At 38.5% G+C, this 13237-nt stretch overlaps 1 protein-coding gene across 1 annotated transcript in view; it reads right to left on the bottom strand.

The window, feature by feature from the left end:
• The window catches only part of luzp2 (leucine zipper protein 2), a 267448-nt gene that overhangs the window by 146316 nt on the left and 107895 nt on the right, over nt 1-13237 (bottom strand). The gene's annotated exons all lie outside the window — the stretch shown is intronic.

Below are 13237 nucleotides of genomic sequence, written 5' to 3'. Positions count from 1 at the left end.
GCTCTATTGAATGGCACTGCAGAGGCGTTCTTGTCATTTATTACTGAGCTTCCATGGAAGCAAATACAACTTGTGGGCATATTTGCACGAACTGTAGCCATAAAAAAGGTTTTCTTTTATATGTGAATTGCATACTGTAATCATTGAAGAATTGAAGAACTGGGCACAAAGAAGGTCTGAGCACAAATAGACAAGTTTAAAAGGACCTGGTCCACAAAGGAAGTGACTCAGAGGGAAAGAAAGCTCAAGAGTTGGCTAATATACTGTATGACCAACCAAATTTGGCATCTGGTGGGTTCACATATTTGACAACTTAATTTCCTTTAATCGACACACAGAGAGATAAGAGCTATGAGTAACCACATGTTCCCTTTCACCACCTGACACAAATCCAAAACCTGGAAAAAAAAATCTATTTTTCATTTAATCTAACATCCTTGTTTACTGACTCAAGGACAGCAACAACTCTTCTGGGAAGTGTCTGAGATGAAGTGTATCTAAATGAGTTACCCTGCTAATAAAAGAGCCTCAAGGCCCTAAATTTCCCCTAAAGCCCATAAATTTGATTACTTTGATGACCCCTTGAGTCTTCTAATTGTTTATACAGTAATAGACAATAAAGGCCCCATTTACCCCTCTCTCTCCCAGATAGCAGGGAGCAGTGCGTTAAAGCTGTAGTCTGTGATTTTTATAGACATAACTTTGTGTCATATTTGCTGAAACTGTCACTGTATTCACACAATAGTACACAAGATAGTCTGTGACAAAAAAATCACGGTCCTCCTCCTCATAATGCTCCTAAAGGCATTGGCTAGAATCCACTATGGCTTAAGGAAAACAACCAATCAGAGCCAAGCAGTGTCTAACACAGCTGTCAATCATGTCAATCACTGTTATTGAACTGCTGTCAAACTGTCAAACTAGGCAGCATTGATTCTGTTCCTGCATCACCTCAGATCTCACCTCAAATGCTTTTAGAAACATATTTTAGGGTTCTGTTTAGCTATAAAATTGAGCATACCGTTAGTTCAGGCAGGACAAGATGTCAAAATCAGCTCACATCCCAGCTACATTAGCTGATCTCAAACAGCCCAGTCAAATGATGGATCAGCCAGCAGATCACATGATTTCTTTCTATTCAACCAATTAGCAAATCTCATTCATTCTATTTAAACTGCCCTAGCCTTCCTACTGTTGCTGCTTCCTCTGCAAGCCACTTTGATGCCTGCCTAAACAGTAAACTAAAACATGTTTCTGAAAACTGAGTCGAGAAATAGGCAATGCAGTAACAGAATCTTAATTCATGTTTGATCAGCACAGACTAGTTTGACAAGTGGTGACTGACTTGATTGACAGCCACGTTAGAGACTCACTGGCTCTGACTAGTAAAGCTAGACTTGCCAAGATATACACTACGTCAAAATGGAACAACCTTTGTTAAACAGAGGGGGTGGCATGCGGCACCACTTATCATATACCTACAATGCAGTCTTGAGATCCCTGTCCAGACGATGTCCAACAATTAACAGAACCATCCCGTAGACACCTGACTGAAGCTGGCAAAAATATATATTCATAAAGCAAGCACATGTGATCTCTGTCAGATAATACGTTTAATATTTAATATGCCCCTATCACCTATGTCATGGCTGTGTGATACAATGTTGAATTTTCCATATGGGTTTCAATTATATCAAATAGATTGGAATAAATTGCGTCACTTTATGGTTTTATGACAACCCCTAAAATGCTAATAAAAAATGTTCCAACCACAAAGAGAGGCATAAAAAAGAAACACATTTCACCCTTCAACAGGCACCATAATATTATATCAGAGTTGAGTGTAGATTCAAATTCAAGATTAGGTTTGAATTAGTATTAGATATGCCATTGGGTAACAATAAAACATTTTCAGAAACATTTTACACCCATCCTCTAAAACGATCATCTAGTTGTGACACTTTATTCAGAATAATCATTTATAGTACTTGCAATACTATGATCAAGAAAAAAAGTCTCACAAAAAAAAAAAAAAAAAGAGATAGAAAATACATTGGCTTGGTTTTGGTTTTGACCTGTCCTACTTTATTTATCAGAGGCAAATATCATAAGAAAGTGATTGCAAGGCAAAAATGTTGCTAGTGATTATTTTGCTCATCACGTTGATAAAATAAACAAAAGTTGGGCGGCATTCTGTTTCTTTCTGTCTTGCAAATTATCAGTACACAGATGTAATTTTTAGGAGACAGGGTTGATCAAGAGGTAAACCCAATCGAGGTTTAAAATCTGGGTTATGGATGAAGAAATAACCACAACCCCAGCAAACACCAGCCCAGCTTGTTATTTTAGTTTCTTCATAACAAGAAATTCAGAAGACCAAAAATAATTTTCCCTGCTTACGTCCTTATGTAATCAGAAACTCCAAATGACAGCAACAGCTTCAAGCAAAGCATACGCACTGGATATAGCTGAATAATTCCTTGCTAAATACTTGCTGGTAGTCACGAAATCTTTCACTTACATCCCCTGTTACATGAATCACTTTTTAACAGGAGAGTCTGGTAGACCATTCCTCACTTGCTACTGTAAATCCAAAATGGAAAAAAAAGAAAAAGAAAAATTGAAATGCTCGTGGATAGAGCCGACTCGTGCTGCCATATTATTCTGAATCCATGGCTTGGTTTCAGCCTGGGCTGTTTTCCAAAAATCCAGCACACTCCATGTCATAGATCCCAGCAGCAGATCATACACAATAACACATACAGTAAATCACTAATAGAAAAGCAACACCTGGGAAATAAATAAATAACACAGAATACTGAATCCCACACATGACTTGCCACCATATGGCATTGGCTGGAAATTTATTGCAGGTTCAGGCAACGAGGGAAGATGGGGTGAGAGATTCCTCCCGGTCTGCCATATTATTCATTACCCAATGAAATAGGCCCTTGGGTATCTGTGAAATGAATAAGACCTATAATTTGAGGCCCACTGACACAAAAACATGTACATCACAAGGTTCTTAGATAAAGTCCGGATTTTTTTCCCCCACCTAATTCACTAAACTGCTCATTACAACAAACAAATGGTAACAGCTGCACGATTGCACCGTGACCTCCTAAGAGTCCAGTGTTCTAGCAGCCTCCTCCCACACAAAGATCCCCCTTTTTCAAGTGAGAGGAGTGAGATAATGAGGACCAGAATGCCTGACAAAAAGGCTTATGATCAGAAATGGCACCACCAGGCACATGGCCATAAAGCAGTGGTGATGAGATAATGAAATCTTTCATTTCAGACATCTGCAGTTTGAAATCAGTCCCTGGCTGTCTTTGTGAAACTCATCAAACTCCCAAGACTGAGGGGGAGGCGTTGTTTATTGGATCCGATTATTGAGGACAAATATTTCTTCACCCTTGGAGTCACAGCGGGTCTCTGAGTTATATGAGGCTGACCCTGCTGTGTGAGATGGAACTGCTGAGGCTAAAGGAAATGCACCTGAACACTACAGTCAACATCCAAGCAACAGCTCAATAAAGGAAGCCAAGGCTGTGCCATCCGGCCGCACAGAGAGAGCTGCCGGAGCTCACGGGCCACTGTTGACAAAGGCTAGCCTGTAAATTCAAGGTACATACAGTGAGACAGAAGTTCAGCTTTTCTGGACAGTGTACTACTGTTACTCATAACACACAGTAGGACTATGATAATGTGGTTTTACATGAGCAAAAACTAGTAAAACCTTACAGTTTGAATCCTAATCCTGTGTGGACGAGTTTCTCTTTGTGCCCACACGATTTTGTCACACACAACCACCAGTTTTTATCACATTAACTAAAATATATTCCTCGAAATAAAACTGAAATATGTAAATAGAACAGTTACAACCCTGCAGCTAACATTAGTGGCTTGAAGTTGAGGGTGCAGCGAGGAGAGCAGAGAGCAACCCATAAAACTGACAGCAGTTCATGAAAATGCTAAAAGGGGGTTGATGTTCAATCTTTTCCCAGCATCCGAAAGTCACATCTGCATGATGGTAGTATCTTTCTGCATACATCTCGCTCAACAACGTCTGATGTATCCTATTGTGGTGTGGCTGTGCTGCTATATCCCTTTCTCATCTTTATTTATTCGTTTTTCTATCTCTTTTGTGCTTTGCTGTACTTTTTATTGCTGTTCGGGAGGTTATGGAACTGGGATCATTGCTCTGCCATGATTGTTCTGTTGATACTACAAAAAAATAAAATAAAAAAAAAAAAATATATAGAATTACCGGTTTGCAGTTGTATGCCTCCGTGAACCAGTCATGTTGCAGGTAAAGAAAATCAAAGAAAATCTATACACAGCACAGTTTCGAGGAGAGCACCAAGAACTACTGTCAAATATTCAGTAACCAACTAAATGTCTCCCCTTCTGTTCCTAAGTTCTGATGTTTAATGGCAAGAAAAGTGTTTTTGCAGAACATCATGATGTCACAGTGGAGCTGACCTTTTGGATATATAATGTCATCGCTTGATCATTTTATCCTTTCAGACATTTGTGTGAAATTTTGTCATAATAAGTGCATGAATTCTATAGTTATGTTTTGTGAGGTCACAGAAACCTTGACCTTTGACCACCAAATTATAATCAGTTCATTCTTGACTCAAAGTGGATATGTGTGCCAAGTTTAAGGATATTCCCTCAAGGTCTTCTTGAAATATCACATTCATGTGACTGAGATGGATGCAAGGTCAGATGTCTGACCTTTGACCATCAAATTCTAATCAGTTTATCTTTGAGTCCAAGTGGATGTCTGTGCCAGATTTGAAAAAAAATTCTCTGAAGGTGTTCTTGAGATATTGTGTTTACATGAATGAGACAGGAGGTCGTCACAGTGAACTTGACCTTTGACCAACAAATTCTAATCAGTTCATCCTTGACTCAAAGTGGATATTTGTGCCAAGTTTGAGGAAATTCCTTAAAGGCCTTCTTGAAATATCACACTCATGAGACAGAGATGGAAGCAAGGTCACAGAGACCTTTGACCACCGAATTCCAAATTAGTTAATTTTTGAGTAAGAGAAAAAAAAAATCTGTCAGTGTGTTCAAGAGATATTGCCTTCACACGAGTGAGGCAGGTCACAGTGACCTTGACCTTTGACCACCAAAATCGAATCAGTTATTTTTCGATTCACCCTCCCTCAAGGTGTTTTTTGAGAGATTGCGTTCACAAGAATGAGACAGAAGAGGTCACAGTAACCTTGATCTTTGACCATCAAAATCTAATTGGTTAATCCTTGTCTCATAGTGGACATCTGTGCAAAATTTGAAAAAACCTCCACAATAGTGAGACAGACATGGTCACAGTAACCTTGACCTTTGATCTGTGACCACCAAAATGTTATCACTTAATCCTTGACTCAAAGTGGAGGCTGGTACAAAATTTGAAAAATCTTCCCTCAAGGTGTTTTTGAGAGAATGCGTTCACAAGAGTGAGACAGACGCAAGGTCACAGTGGCCTTGTCCTTTGTCCCTAATTCTTATCAGTTAATATTTGAGTCCAAGTGGACATCTGTGCCATATTTGAAAACAAAATTCTATCAAGGTGTTCAAGAGATGTCGTGTTTACAAGACAGATGAGGTCTCAGTGACCTTGACCTTTGACTGGTAACCACCAAAATCTAATTAATTCATCGTTGACTCAAAGTGGACGTCTGTGCCAAATTTGATGAAATTCTCTTCAGGTGTTCTTGAGGTATTGCATTCAGGAGAATGGGACAGAGGGACAGATTGACAACCCAGTAACAAACAGCCTCTGACCACAGCTTTCGGCAGCCAGGAGGCATAAAAGAAACTGATAACAATGAAAGGAGATGACTCCACATTTGTAGAGACCAGTAAAACCTAACACAAGGACACTGTGGATATCATCCACTATCTTCTGCTTAGCAATTAGCTGCAGTAAAATAATCACAGAGGAGCTCGGTGTGTTAGCAGGTTGAGTAATCTAATGTCTTCCCCTCCCCAATATTAACTCTCGTTGCTATTTTTGGAAAATTTGCAGGAGACAGTCGGCGCTTCAGACGGAGACAAATTAAAGGATTCCCCTGGGCTCGGTGCCTTTGGAGGCCCCTCCACTTCCAGACCTATTCTTTTAATACACAAACAGAGCTGACATCTAAGCACTATCAATCATTCATCTCACATGTCAACTATAGACATAATCCAATGAACACAATAAATACACAGCCAACTATCTGTCACTTTTACATAACTGAATGTCTTCTTGGAAATGAAACAACCAGAGTAAGACGAGGCCTCTCTTGCATCTGTCTTTTTTGGCTTTATGCTTTTGTCTGTAACAACAAACAATTTAACAAAATCTAAAACTACATCAGACATCTACGGTTGCTCTGTTAGCAAAATAAGACTCTGTAACAGCCTTTAAATTTCCTTCATTTATTTAGGAACAACCACCTCACTGCCCCCTCAGTATACTGCTCAGTATCTGTTAATGGCTCTGTCAGCAGAAGTAAATGTAACCTTGCTTAAAATATCCACATGTAATAACACGTTAAGGTTCAAATAAATAACCAGGACTTGACAGGGTCAATTCAGTGCAAAGAAGTCCCTCGAACAAACTCTGTTCCCCCTTGAAGTTTACTCCCAGAGTGCCGCTGGGATGCCTTGCAGCTTCTTTTTATGCCTTTAGGGATATGTGCTGTCCCCTGCTTCCTGGTTTGTCAATTTATGTACCAGAATCCCCAAATACAGCACAGGTAAACGCTACAGCTGACCTGTTATTAAACCTTTTTATACAAAATTATGCATTATTCTTGTAATTTGTTTGTGAATGAGGCGAGATTAAAACCAGTAATAGTTGCATGCTTCTGTTTTTTTTTTTTTGTGTGTGTGTGTGTTTTTTTTGTCGATAACTTCGATATTTCTCAACTTAGCCCCTATTTTCCCATGTTTTCATGTCTCAGTGACTAATGGAAGCAACAATTCTTGAACTGTCTAGTATTGAGCCAGACCAACCACTCAGGACATGTTCCCCCGTCAATTTACGTCCACTATAAGTGCTTGTTTTTTTTTTGCCACTGTTAGGCTCAAATTGTTATTATAAGTGTCTGACATTATAGGAAGTATCCCTACAGAGATACACCTCTTCGTTAAAGAGTAAGATCCTTTTTATTTGACCAGAACCAGTCCCAGTCACCATCGCCAAACCTACCAGACTGCACTTAAATAAATGGTAATTTTAGCGCGCATAGAACCAGAATATTCTCACATCTAACAGGGTGAATTAAGGCTTCATTTCAACCACACCAGAGTTGGTGTTTGTTGGAACAGTGGGCAGACAAACCAAGATGTTTTTAGTGAGTTTTGTTCTGTTTCTGATGACTTCGAATTCAGAAAATTCAAATTTAATTTAAATGCTTTTTTTTTATTACTGCTCATTTAAATTGAAGTCTTTTTAAATTGAGTGGGTTTTGTGGCAGTAATTTCAATGCTGTTTCTGGTTAAACAAAAAGGATCTCATTTTTTTTAAGAACACAATAGAATAAAATATATTTTTATTGTCCACCAGGGATGGAAATGTGTCCTCGGCTCACCAAACACACAAGAAAACAGTGTAAAAGCAGACAAATAGTTAGAACAACAAGCATATAAAGTCATTACAAAACACTTAAATGCATTAAATCAGCTCATAGTGTGACTATGGCTTAAAACTCATCACTTAGTTTGTTGAGTTAAGGATACATTTTAAACAAAAACAGTTTGTATCTCTGTAGAGATTCTGTCCATAGTATTGTCAAATACTTGTAAGAACAATCTGAGCCTATCAGGGGCAAAAACAAGCACTTTTGGTGGATGTAAATTCACAGTGTGCAGTAGCCCATTAACTTTACATTGCAGCCTGTTTTGTCTGTGCTGGCTGCAGCCATCCCACTCAATACTGGACGATTTTAAAAACATGTTGCCTCCATTAATCAGTACGACACAAGAACATGTGACAATAGGGACCACGTTGAGAAATACCTTTGTTATCCTTTAAATGGAAGCATAGAGTTCACTAACAGTGGTCAGTGGGTCAACTTTGAACTGTGAGGTAATTTCCACATGTCAAGTGCTTATGACCTGAACTTTTAATAAAAGCAGATGAACAGATTGTGTCAGTGACCACAGCTTCCAAGTCTTGGACTCGAAAATGAAAACACATTCCAAACAGCGAGCGCAGTGCCAGTGTTAAGAATGCTAACACACCATGTCATGTCCCTGATTGCAGGATCAAAGTTAAATATTTAATATGTTACAAGGCAGCAGTCACAGAAACCAACAGCTCCTGAGCATAAAAGGCGTTTATTTGCCGTCATGCAGATTATAGGCAGACAGCGGTTTATGTGGTACTTCCAATTTCAGGCTGGATTAATTATGCCATTAGGAGGGGGCAAATAAATAGTTTTAATAAGGGGGACTGCCCAAGGCCTGTCAGTGAATTAATATATTCCTCTAGCAGAGCATGACCACCATCCAACATCTGCAACAAAAGTCAGTCATGTTTACCAACTGTTGTATAAACATCGCTGACAACAGGGAATATTAATTGCATGCATGTCAGGGGATGTCTGGCACTAAATCTTGTTTAATTGTTCAGTAGGAGGACATGATGAAACAATTGGTGGCGAGGAGGCCAATTTTGCTTTTTCAGTAAAGGTCAAAGTAACACACGACATATCCAGGACATCTACTGAACGTGTGTTTACTAAAATACATCACAAACCCATCTGTGTTATCTTGTACTGTAGGTAATACGACTCTACACTTCTTGAACTCATGCCTTTTTGTCTCAGTTGTAATGCCAGTGTGGTCGGCAAACATTCAATGATTGCCCCTCTTTTATCTCGTATGTTATCCTACTGAGTGTAGACTACATCAAAGATATAATTTATTTTTTGTAGTGCCCAAAGCACCCCGAAACTTCTAAAATTATCCTCCAGCTTGCTAGTGTTTCTGAGGCAATTTGGATATTTATGGACACCGTTGAGCAATAAGGACGTGTATTTTTAAGGAGCCTTTTTATGCTTTTTCTTTTCATGTGTTCCTGGCTGCATTCTTTGCTATAATTGTGGGTAATTTTGTGATTTTGACAAGAGTAAATCACACTATGGGATGCCCTCTTGGGTGTTATTGTCATGGAATTCACAATGTTTTCAGCATGTCAGTGACACTGCAGTGGTTGAGGATTAGTTTCTCTTCTCAGCTCTCTTTCATAAAGAGTTAAGATCTTAGAAAATTAATAGAAAATGTACATATCTTGATATAGCTGAGCAACAAAATAATGTTCCAATGTTCCAAATTAGGGTTAAATTAAATGCCAATCTGATCATATAACGCAAAATAATGATTTGGAAACAAGTATGATCCCACAATCACAGACTGCACACATCTTTAAAATAATTAAGCGCAAAGCAATTTGCATTGAAGTATTTTATCATTTAGATAGACAAAACTAAAGTAGTGTAAGCCAATTTTACACATGAACAATAAATGCATCTCTCACTCTTTCTTGAATTATAGGATTGAAATCGAGGGCATGGAGATGAGCAATGGATTTTCTGTCTTCAGATGTGTTTTTGTGTGGATGTAAAGATCACAGGAGAGAAACCTGACCTTTGGTTAATCATGCAAACTGTCCAACAAACATTTCATAAGGCTGCGTTTGAGCCGTTGATCTAAAATTACAGTGGCCGTGATGAAAATGATATAAGATCTCTCCATTTTCACATCCTTGAAAATTCTTCTAATTTGTTAATCACTTAAGTTACGTAATTTTCCACTGAGGGAGGTTTAAGGCATTGAAATAGAAATACTTAACATATTAGATGAATAATTCAATGATTACTCGCAGGCATTTTCATGCATAAGTAGATGCCAATTACTTTCCCTCGACATTAACACTCTATCATTCTCTGCATGTACTTGAAAACAATACTGTTACTAGACAGATAGGTACAATTGTCGTGAAAGAAACATAAACAGCACACAGTACACAACAGAGTGTGAAACGTAAGCTGGTAAACAAATAACAGAGGAAATAACATGTCCATCCACTAACTGTTACAGTCTTTATGAGGCTATTCTTACTTGTGAAACCACAGAATTTCAGTGAAAATAATCTTAAAAAATAAGAGATAATTCCTCTATTGCTCAGTTTTACCTTCAGCCATGTGCAAAACTAAGTCCTGTGTGTATTTCTCTATTTTCTGCTTTAGTTTAGTTCATCAGACTCTCTGCTTTCTGTTGTCATGTACAATCCAAATAATCGTAAAATCCAGCATGTCTAGAGAAGCTGCATTGGTTTTAAATTAACCAGTACAAAGCCAAGCCCCCTTTCTCTTGCTTATTATATATTCACACAGTGTTTGTTTACTATAAATTCCTTCCATCCTGTATTTTACATAATACATACATTTGGCATCACAGAGATGCTGACATTCAGTTTCTACGTCTTCCTCCAGCTTGATGCATGATGTTGATGTGACTCATCCTGTCTTCCTATGGCAGAATCTCTCATCTAGGGACCTATATCACACAAATTAAGGCTTTAAAAGCATCCCAGGAACCGCTTACGGTTGCCAGCTTCAATTAAATCTGGGATTTGAGTGTATCTAATGCAATTCTGCACATCCTTGCTTTTCAAAGCTGTGCAACACTGTGTTTCCAGCTTCAGTAATTGTTGTGCTATAATCAAGCTGGATTGAGCTTGGACTTTTTTGTTTACTCTGAAAGGCGGACTCTGCCAGGCATCAATGCTCACTGCTATACCAAAAGATAAAGCGGTCCCTTTTATGTGGGAGAGCCTCACCTTTTCCCTCAGAAACATTCTATGACAACATCTAATCCAGCTTTGTTTCAGGTGCTGTCGGAGAACGCTACAAGAAGTAAGCTGTTTCACACCAGAGGCAACATCCTCAGGACATCAACAATACAAGTTCGATACTCAATGTTTACATCTTAATTTGCTCGAGCAGATGGCATGGTGTGTGTGTGCCCAACATGTAAAATGTAACACATAAACCCACAAACCTAGATTACCCTGTTTATAAACTGAAACATGAAACAGGAGTTTTTCAAGAGTCCTCTAACGTAATAATGTTGTATTCATTTGTTCAGACACTCATTCATGAGGAGCGTGAGCCGTGCAATAAAATGTGATTTTATTAGATGAGGCTGGGTAAAGCGCTATGTTATGGAGTTTCCATATAACACACTGCAGTGGTAAAACAAGGATAAATCTAAGAATTAGACCAGTTGAACACTACTTCAGGGACAGCCTCGCAGAAATATACACTTTTCACTAAGGCAGAATACCATTTAAAGACACTAAAAAACAACATTTTAAACACCAAACCTTCAGCTGATGTTAAACCTGGATTTGCAGGGTTTCTCCCCTGGTAATTGGTTAGCAGAGGTGTTAAGTGCTTAATGGAGGATTTCAGCCACAGGATGACACAAAGCAGTTGTTAAAATACCTCTGTGTGTGATCACAGTTGATGCAAACAACACAGAGCAAAGATCTGTGTCCAGCTGGCCAATAGCCTGTGAACTTATGAAGCCAACCTCAAATCAAAGCATAGTCTGTTGGGTAAACAACCCAGTCACCAGAATAAACGTTGGCATTGTACGTTTCTGCAAACCATGACTATGTAACACTTGTACATTATTATGTAGTGTCATGATAAATATGTGGTTATGTTTAGGGACAAAACCCATTTGGTTATGGTTTGCTAAAGATCATGTTTTGGTTTTAAATATTCAGTTTTGGTGAGACAATCCAGGCTGGGGATGTTGCCGACGTCTCGCTAAAAAACAAACAGTTTTGTTGGTCTTGAACAGTGGTCTGCTGTTGTCTGCAGCTTGGCAGTTATCACTGAGCCGTTTTTATTCCACATTTCCCAACTCCTCTTGTTAAGAATGTAGTCATAAGATGGGAGTTTAACAGCTGTCTCATTATTAAAGCCTGGTTTCACACCCATGGCATCAAAAACTGCTGCTTGGCCATCAGCAATTGGCGTCAGATACTGACACACAATGCACCCTTTGGCATCTGTATGAGACGCACCAGGCTTTAAACAGACTCAGATGGAAACCCATCAGCATCATTATTGGATGATCAGAGAAACAAACATAGCATAAAGAGTGAGAACGTCTTAGGGCAGGTGAGAGGGGAGTGAATGGGTCAAACAAGCACAGGACTTTGACCCAGAAGACTTGTGTTCGTATTACATGTAAAGTTAAAAGTCACAGCTGAGTTATGTACCAAGCACCAAGTAGCACTGTTGTCTAAAGCTAACCCCTGACCCTTCTGTGTCAAAATACAATGCAAAAGGTGCCCCCGGTGTCACCATTGCGTCGCCAAGGGCTTGTGTCCAAGCATCAAAATATCACAAGTAGAGATGAGATCATGTTGCTTATTAAATATGTGGCATTTGTTGCATGTTTATCATGAAGCTTAATATTGTAAAAGTGTAACTTATAGGGCTTCACTAAAAATGTTTTGTTTAAAAATGTTTTTTCTGAATTAAATTTTTTCTCCGGTCTTTAAAAATGTCAGGAAATAAGGCACAGTTTCATTCACAACTATCAGAAGGTTACATATTTAAACTTCTTATTTAGTCTTACAGTAAAAAAACCCCAAAGATATTCAGTTTCCTGTCACATTAGATACAGAAATGCAGCACAGGAAATGTCTTAAAACATCAATAAAAATAGCCCTTAATTTTCTGTTGATTAGCTGATCAATTAAAGGGCCAGTGTGTAATATTTGGCATGGTTTATTGTCAATCTGAATCTGAATCTGAATATTCTACCCATTAATATGTTTATACAAGTGTATAATCGCTATAAAATAAAATTCGTTTAGTTTTCGTAGCCTTATAATTATGCTTTTATATATATACAGTACAGGCCAAAAGTTTGGACACACCTTCTCATTCAATGCGTTTTCTTTATTTTCATGACTATTTACATTGTAGATTCTCACTGAAGGCATCAAAACTATGAATGAACACATGTGAAGTTATGTACTTAACAAAAAAAGGTGAAATAACTGAAAACATGTTTTATATTCTAGTTTCTTCAAAATAGCCACCCTTTGCTCTGATTACTGCTTTGCACACTCTTGGCATTCTCTGGACGAGCTTCAAGAGGTAGTCACCTGAAATGGTTTCCACTTCCCAGGTGTGCCTTATCA

Source organism: Epinephelus lanceolatus, chromosome 2 (genome assembly GCF_041903045.1).
Source record: "Epinephelus lanceolatus isolate andai-2023 chromosome 2, ASM4190304v1, whole genome shotgun sequence".
NCBI classification, from domain to species: domain Eukaryota; kingdom Metazoa; phylum Chordata; class Actinopteri; order Perciformes; family Serranidae; genus Epinephelus; species Epinephelus lanceolatus.
This window is presented reverse-complemented; position numbering and strand designations above follow the sequence as displayed.